This window comes from Gossypium hirsutum, chromosome A10 (assembly GCF_007990345.1).
Source record: "Gossypium hirsutum isolate 1008001.06 chromosome A10, Gossypium_hirsutum_v2.1, whole genome shotgun sequence".
In the NCBI taxonomy this organism is placed as follows: domain Eukaryota; kingdom Viridiplantae; phylum Streptophyta; class Magnoliopsida; order Malvales; family Malvaceae; genus Gossypium; species Gossypium hirsutum.
This window is the reverse complement of record NC_053433.1, coordinates 14,037,761-14,044,663: the sequence shown is the minus strand read 5'-3', so window position 1 is coordinate 14,044,663 and position 6,903 is coordinate 14,037,761. Positions and strand designations below refer to the sequence as shown.

The 6,903-nt window shown below is 32.1% G+C and overlaps 1 long non-coding RNA gene and 1 pseudogene across 3 annotated transcripts; one reads left to right on the top strand and one right to left on the bottom strand.

Moving 5' to 3' along the window:
• The first annotated feature begins 589 nt into the window (after positions 1 to 589).
• Positions 590 to 1,556, top strand: LOC107916088 (RING-H2 finger protein ATL78-like; annotated as a pseudogene).
• A 2,434-nt stretch (positions 1,557 to 3,990) lies between these two features.
• Positions 3,991 to 6,433, bottom strand: LOC121208231 (uncharacterized). 3 transcript variants are annotated; one of them, XR_005903192.1, is made up of 6 exons: positions 6,204 to 6,433; positions 5,988 to 6,101; positions 5,109 to 5,195; positions 4,882 to 5,000; positions 4,377 to 4,778; positions 3,991 to 4,260 (listed from the first exon to the last, which is right to left on the bottom strand). It is a non-coding gene; the product is annotated as an uncharacterized lncRNA (long non-coding RNA). The 3 variants fall into 3 exon arrangements; XR_005903193.1 differs by lacking the exon at positions 5,988 to 6,101; XR_005903190.1 differs by having other exon boundaries at positions 5,988 to 6,432.
• Between the last annotated feature and the right edge of the window lie 470 nt (positions 6,434 to 6,903).

Below are 6,903 nucleotides of genomic sequence, written 5' to 3'. Positions count from 1 at the left end.
TCACAAGATTCCACCAGGGTGTCGTTGAAAATTTTGTGTTTTAAAATAAATTTGTTTTATTCGTAATAAAATGATTATATAACAATAATATTTTTTTTAGATATCGAATTTAAATTTATTGTATTAAAATTATGAATAACATATGATTAATGGTACTGTTTTATTAACGGGTGGCGTGAGGGTGTTAATACATTCTTCACACGTAATCGTATTTTTAAACTCGATTTTTATTTGGTAGATTAAAAATTATCTTTTTGATATATATTAATTTGATTTTAAAATTTTATTAAAAAGATATGTTTTATGTGGCCAATCACAACTCCATGTTTTTTTTTTAAAAATTCACCTAATAAACTTTAAAATATCATTTGATAATTACAACATTTATTTAGTTACATCTACCAACTGAGTTTTTTCTTTTAATTTCAAAATGTTATATTAATAAATTTTCAAATATGTGAATAGTATATATACCGATGGTAAATTTTAAATTTATTTTATCCATGAAGGCTCAAAAGGCATTCAAATCCGTTCATTTGCCTATTATATAAAGCCCGTTGTCTAACTACCTTGGAAGGAACTACCTGCTTGAAAATCACAGCTGAGCTTTTCCAAACTATGTCCACTTCCATCTCCACTGAAGTTCAATGTTTGCTTGGACATTTCCACTCTAGAAGGTTGTTGATGCTGCATGCCCCACCTTCTCCGACACCGACTATGGCAGCTCCTACGAACCCGGAAACCAACCATCCTTACACCGGAAACAACAGCTTTGATGCAAACGTTATTATGGTTATGTCAGTCCTCTTGTGTGCTATAATGTTCACTTTAGTACTCAATTCTATCATTAGGTGTGTATTAAGGTGTTCAAGTTTACTAGCCTCAGGATCCGGAGCCAGCACCTCAGCTCAACCACCAAATAGAGGGATCAACCGAAAAGCCTTAAAGACCTTTCCAACAGTAAATTATTCGGCCGACTTGAACATGCCTGGCTTGGACTCCGAGTGTGTCATATGTCTATCGGATTTCAAACCTGGTGACCGCGTTCGGCTTTTATCGATGTGCAACCACGGATTCCATGTCCAGTGCATCAACAAGTGGCTGAGCTGCCGCTCCTCTTGCCCGAAATGCAGGCACTGCCTCGTCGAAACATGCCAAAAGATTGTTGTTTTTAGCAGCCAAGCTAGCTCATCGCAACCTACTCCTGTGCAGGAAACCGCTGTGACCATAGGCACCGGTCGAGCCTGAAGCTTTGGTGCATAGCCATAGGTGAATTAGTTGCCAAAATACCATACAACAGGTAGTGTAAAGTTAAGCAGTAAATTTGTGCACAGTTTGAAATCTGTTACTGCTAGGCTCTATTTTTTTGATATTTTTTATGTAGCTGGGGATAAGGAAAAGTATTGCAAATAAAAAGATTTAAATATTGGCATATTCCATCAGGAATCAACAAAATTGAACCTATATTCTATTTATTTTTATCTGTTTTTCCTACATTTATGAAAAACTGATCATAGTGAAAAGTAGGGAATGCAAATAACTGATTGTATTTTACGAGAATGATAACCACTAAAAAAACATAAAAGTGTACAGAATCAAATTAATATAAAGCATAAACAAATTAAATTAATAAAAAATAAAAAATGTTGAGGGAATTTGGATTTTGGACCCTCAACGAAAGGTATTATCCCACTAGGGGAGCGCCTTAATTCATGATTAGTGTAGATACGACATGCAAGATCACAGAAGACGTGTCATTATTGTTACAAATATTAATTATGAAAAGTGCACTTACGAGGGATTGAACTATGAACCGACACATTTTCTTGAGAGTGGGATAATACCTTTTGTTGAGAATTTGACACCTAACTCCTCTCAATAGGAACTATAATTGACTCACTAAATTAAAACGCACATATAACAACTGCATATAATGAGATAAGAGACCCACACATAACAATTACATATATTGAGAATTGAATTTAGATACTCTAAGACCCAATATTTCAACCTTTATTAACAGTATCTAAGACCGAATATTTTAGCCTATATTAACAACACCAAAGTTTCATTTAACTCTATCACTAGTTTTTTTAATACAAAAATAAAGGATGGGAGGTCACAATATATTTAATTTATTTTTTACATTTTTATGTATCTAGAAAGTTAATAATATATCTTCTTATTCATATTCAAATATGTACAGGATATAAGTTTTTTTTTAATTAAAAAAAAGTTATAAAAGGTTATCTAGAGTTAGAATCCAGAACCAGTATCAACTTAAAACGTTTTTCTAATATCACTAGCATACTTGATATCAAATCTTTTCAAAAAAAATGATCAGATTTAAATATCATTTTTACTTGGAATCAGATTTGCTAGTTGTAATTAAAGACGTCTCACCAAAAAAAATAAATTTGTTATTTATGCTGATAACGTCATTTATATTAATCCAATTTAGACAACCGAGCACTTCAACCTTACCAAAATAATGCAGTCCCTTGAGATGACACCATGTAAAGCAAATCCCACAAAACTCCAAACGTATGAATGAAAAAAAAAACATCCTATTGAGACCTACATTAAAGGAAGTTCGAAAATAAAATAACAAAAAGACCACATTTAAAACACTATAATATCTTGAAACCAGTAATTGAAAAGCACAAATATCAATGGAAGACGAAGGAGAATCCACTAATATACCGTCGAATCAGAATAAAAAAAATTTTAGCAAGAGGTGGATTTGTTTCATAATATTCACAGCAACCAATTTCGTTGAGGGAGCTGACTAATAACTCATACAGACCCCACTGCCTGCATTTGATTTGCGACGTATGAACTTGGTAAAACTTGAATACGATATGCAAATAATGTAGTAACGATTAACATGATGGGAAAGTGGAGCATTAGCATTTAAGGTTCTTATGACTGTATGAGTAATCTATATCTTCCAATACCACCAGAGATGGGCATAATAAAGCAAAACTTTAGGTTAAGAGCAGTTCCAGAAAGAATACGTAAACCTATTGTTGCTATAATCAATCGGTGGTCCTGCCTCCACACTTCTTTTAAGATCATCCGTTAATGAAAAAAAAAAACTATACCATATAAACATATTTAAAAGGAAATATATTATATAAATTATGTCTGAATTTTCACATATTTTATTTTAGTTTAAGTTTGACTGAATATAAATTCTTTCCATATTTATCTTAAATATATTTTGACTGTATTTATGAATTATTATAACTTATTTCTGATTATTCTTATAATTTACCGTATAATTTCTTAAAAGAATCATAAGGTTCTAATGTAAATAAACCTAAATAATAACGTAATATTGTTTTTTTTCTTTTTTTTTGGTTAGAAAAGTAGATCAAACTTTAGTACATACACTACAACAAAATAAGTTAATAGTAATGCATCGAGAACTCTAAGGAGATGCGAAATGGTGTCATTATAGAGTTTGGCGACGTGAGTGGCGACGCATCTGCATGCGCCACCACTGGGTATGTCTTCTTAGGTTTGGAGATGCAAAAACTCGCATCTCCATAGCTCAGTCAGTGAAGATGCATCCATTGTGTCTCTACCTCTAGTTAGTGGAGACACATCTGCGCGACACTATAACTCAATCTATGGAAACACGAGGCATGCATCTCTATAGGTGTGTCAGTGGAGACACATCCATTGTGTACCTCTAGTTAGAGGAGACACATTGTTCATGGCTCTACTTCTAGTCAGCGAATACGCAGATGTACGTCTCTATAATTCAGTTTGTAAAGACATGTCATTTGCGTCTCTATAACCTTTTTAGAGAAGACGCATTCTTTGTGTCTTTACCTCTAGTTAGTGGAGACACAATGCGCCTCTATAGCACAATTTGTAAAGAGACATGGTTTACATTTCTATTGCTTCTAGTACAATGTTCGATGGGGCTCAAGTCCATATTACTAATCAATTATTATAATACAAATAAATCACTAAAAAATATAAGAACCTGGTAATTAGATTAACTTGATATATCAAGTTTCCAAATTTTAGCTTGGTTATAAGTCGAGCATCAAAATCTAACATTACATATCCACAAGATGTCAATCATAGCAACAAAAGGAACAAAAAGGAAGTAGGTGATTGTTTTTTTAATAGCTCCATTCCAACTCAAGCATATCCAAAAGCACTAGGAAGTTCATGTTGTATTTACCAATCTACAGTAGTCGTCAAGTGTCATATCTTATCTTCACAATCTGTTCCAATATCATCCTAGCATTGCATCAAAGGATCATTAGATGAGAGAAAACCTATGATAAAATAGCAGTAATCACATTGAATGCCGAGAACAGCATGGATTATGTAAAATTATATAAAATAGTACTTACTTCCATTAATTCAGTGCATGGAATCAAAGATTGAATTGATCTTCACGTCTCGAGCTCGAAGTTCACTTGAAGATTAGCATATCTCTTGTCATTTTTAGTTTGCATATCTTCAAATTTTTGTTTTAACTCGTCATTCTCAGCTTGTACTGCAGCTAATTCCTCATGATTTTCCTACAATTCATTAATCGCTTGGTCCCTTGATGTTGTCCCCGTCGTTTCTGTGTTTTGTAAGTTTTGCAAAATCACTGGGGTTACGCCAAGGTTATATCCTCTCGTCCTTCCATGCAAGTCAAGACCCATCACAATTTCATAAACTTCATTTTTTAGGGTTGTCCTCTTTTCTTGCATCATAGGTTCCCCTCTCTTCGAAACAATTTTCTCTAGTTTAGTCAATGCCTCTTGCTATCAAGCAGTATAAACCAACATACTATATCAAATTATTATATAGTCATAAAAAAGGAGCATAATTTAGATAATGCAATGTGTCCAGGTCACTTATACATACATAGAGCTTCTCGGCAGCATGCTCATTTATGAATGTGTCATCATCCTTGCAATGTTTATAGTGAAAGTGTTCAAGTCGAGAAAGTTCTCTATGCTTCTCTTCCTCCTAGCAAATCATTACTAAAATAATAATGTATAAATATAATTTTATTGTAAAGATATAAATATAATTTTATTGTAAAGAAATAAAGCATTACGAATTAAGAAGTAAGAAAAACTTACACATACCTGGTTTTGTTCAGCAAAAGACACTGGCCCCGTAGTATGAACAAATTTCAGATAGGCACGTGATAATGCTCCAATCTTCGACAATTTCTATCAATATTCAAGTAGAAAATAATGTATATATGCGTACGTACACAAATATGCATTTAATGTACAAACATGTCGCTAACCAGGTAGTGAATATCTCCAAAAACTTCATCTTGTCAACTTCCAGGCTATACTTAATCTCTATTATTTAATTTCTATCACATTTAGCCTATACTTGCAAATCATTATGAAAAAATCAACCAGGCATTTAATGTTTGTCAACATTCAACCTATACTTACCAGTCATTCTTATTTAATGTACAAACAGGTAGTGAACATCTCAACAAACAATGTTAATCTATTAATTACTTACATCATGTCACCAACCGCTCCACTTCTCAACTAAGTATTTCCATTGATCTTCATAAACACCTTTTGGAACTTAATATTTGATAATGTTAAATTAAAAACATACCAAATTTTGAAGAGAAAGTAAAATCAGAAATCTCGTGTGAAAAGCGCCACTCATTACACCAATGATGGTGTTGCGTTTGCACAAACATATGCTTTTCATTATTTTTTTATTTATAAAAAAATAGGGTTTCAATAGGGTTTTAATTAAAGAAAATTAAAACAAAAAAATGGCATCAAAATATCAATAAGAGAAGATCTGAATCTATATGGTTTAATCTGAGTGTAGGATAAGATAAATATTCATTCCTTGCCATCAAATAAACTCCAAAAATAAAAAACCTAACAATTTAAAAAAATAAACAAAAAAAGGGGGAAAATTTGCAGGTAAGTCCATTTGACACCAAGGTAAAGAAATAGAATGGAATGGGCTAGTAAGCTTACCCTTTTTTTTTATCTGCATCTATTGTATATCTTCCATTAGCAAAATCATTTGATATTTTTGCTGAGAAGTGGAGAGGATAAACAGATGCAACGCAGAAAAAGAGAAAAAAAACCCTAAAAAGAATTTAAGGTTTTAATTTGATTTGATTTACAAAAATTCTATTAAATCAGAAATTGAAAGAAAGGAAAGTTAAAGAGGAGAGAGGAAAGAAAAACCTTTGGAGGAAGCAATTTGATGAATAGGAGAGGAGGGTTTTAGTGGGTTTTATAAAAGAAATTATGCGAAAGAGACCTATAGAGATTATGATTGTCGTCTCTACAATCAACAGCTTAGGAGACGCGAGAAAGCGTCTCTATAGGTAATCTAGAGAGACATAGCCTAGTGTCTCCATTGGTTATTTACAAGGAATAAAAGGAAATGCCTATATATTTGACAACAAACAATCAATTCAAAGAACTTACTTACATCGATGTATTTACGTATTTTCTCTTAACAGAATATTGAAGGAACCTCTCTTTACTTGACACGTTCAGCAAGAGGTTTGAGGGAAAAGAACTTACTTACATCCATGTAAGTCAGTCTTGATAAGGGACAAATGTTGTGCAAGTATTGATAAAGGACCAAATGAATATCAGCAGTGAATTTATGTTGGAGCTTGAATTGAGTTAAACAACAAAGAATCAATTCAAACAATAATGAATCAATTTAAAACAATAATCATGAATCGATACAAAAAAGAAAATAATAAGTTTAAAACAACAACAATGAATCAATTCAAAAAAGAAAAGAATTAATTTAAAACAACAAACAATCTATTCAAAGAAGAAAAAAATCAATTCAAAACAACAAATTCAGTAACAAACTTATCCATTATTTGCATACGTACAGATGAAATACTTATATCACAAATTCATT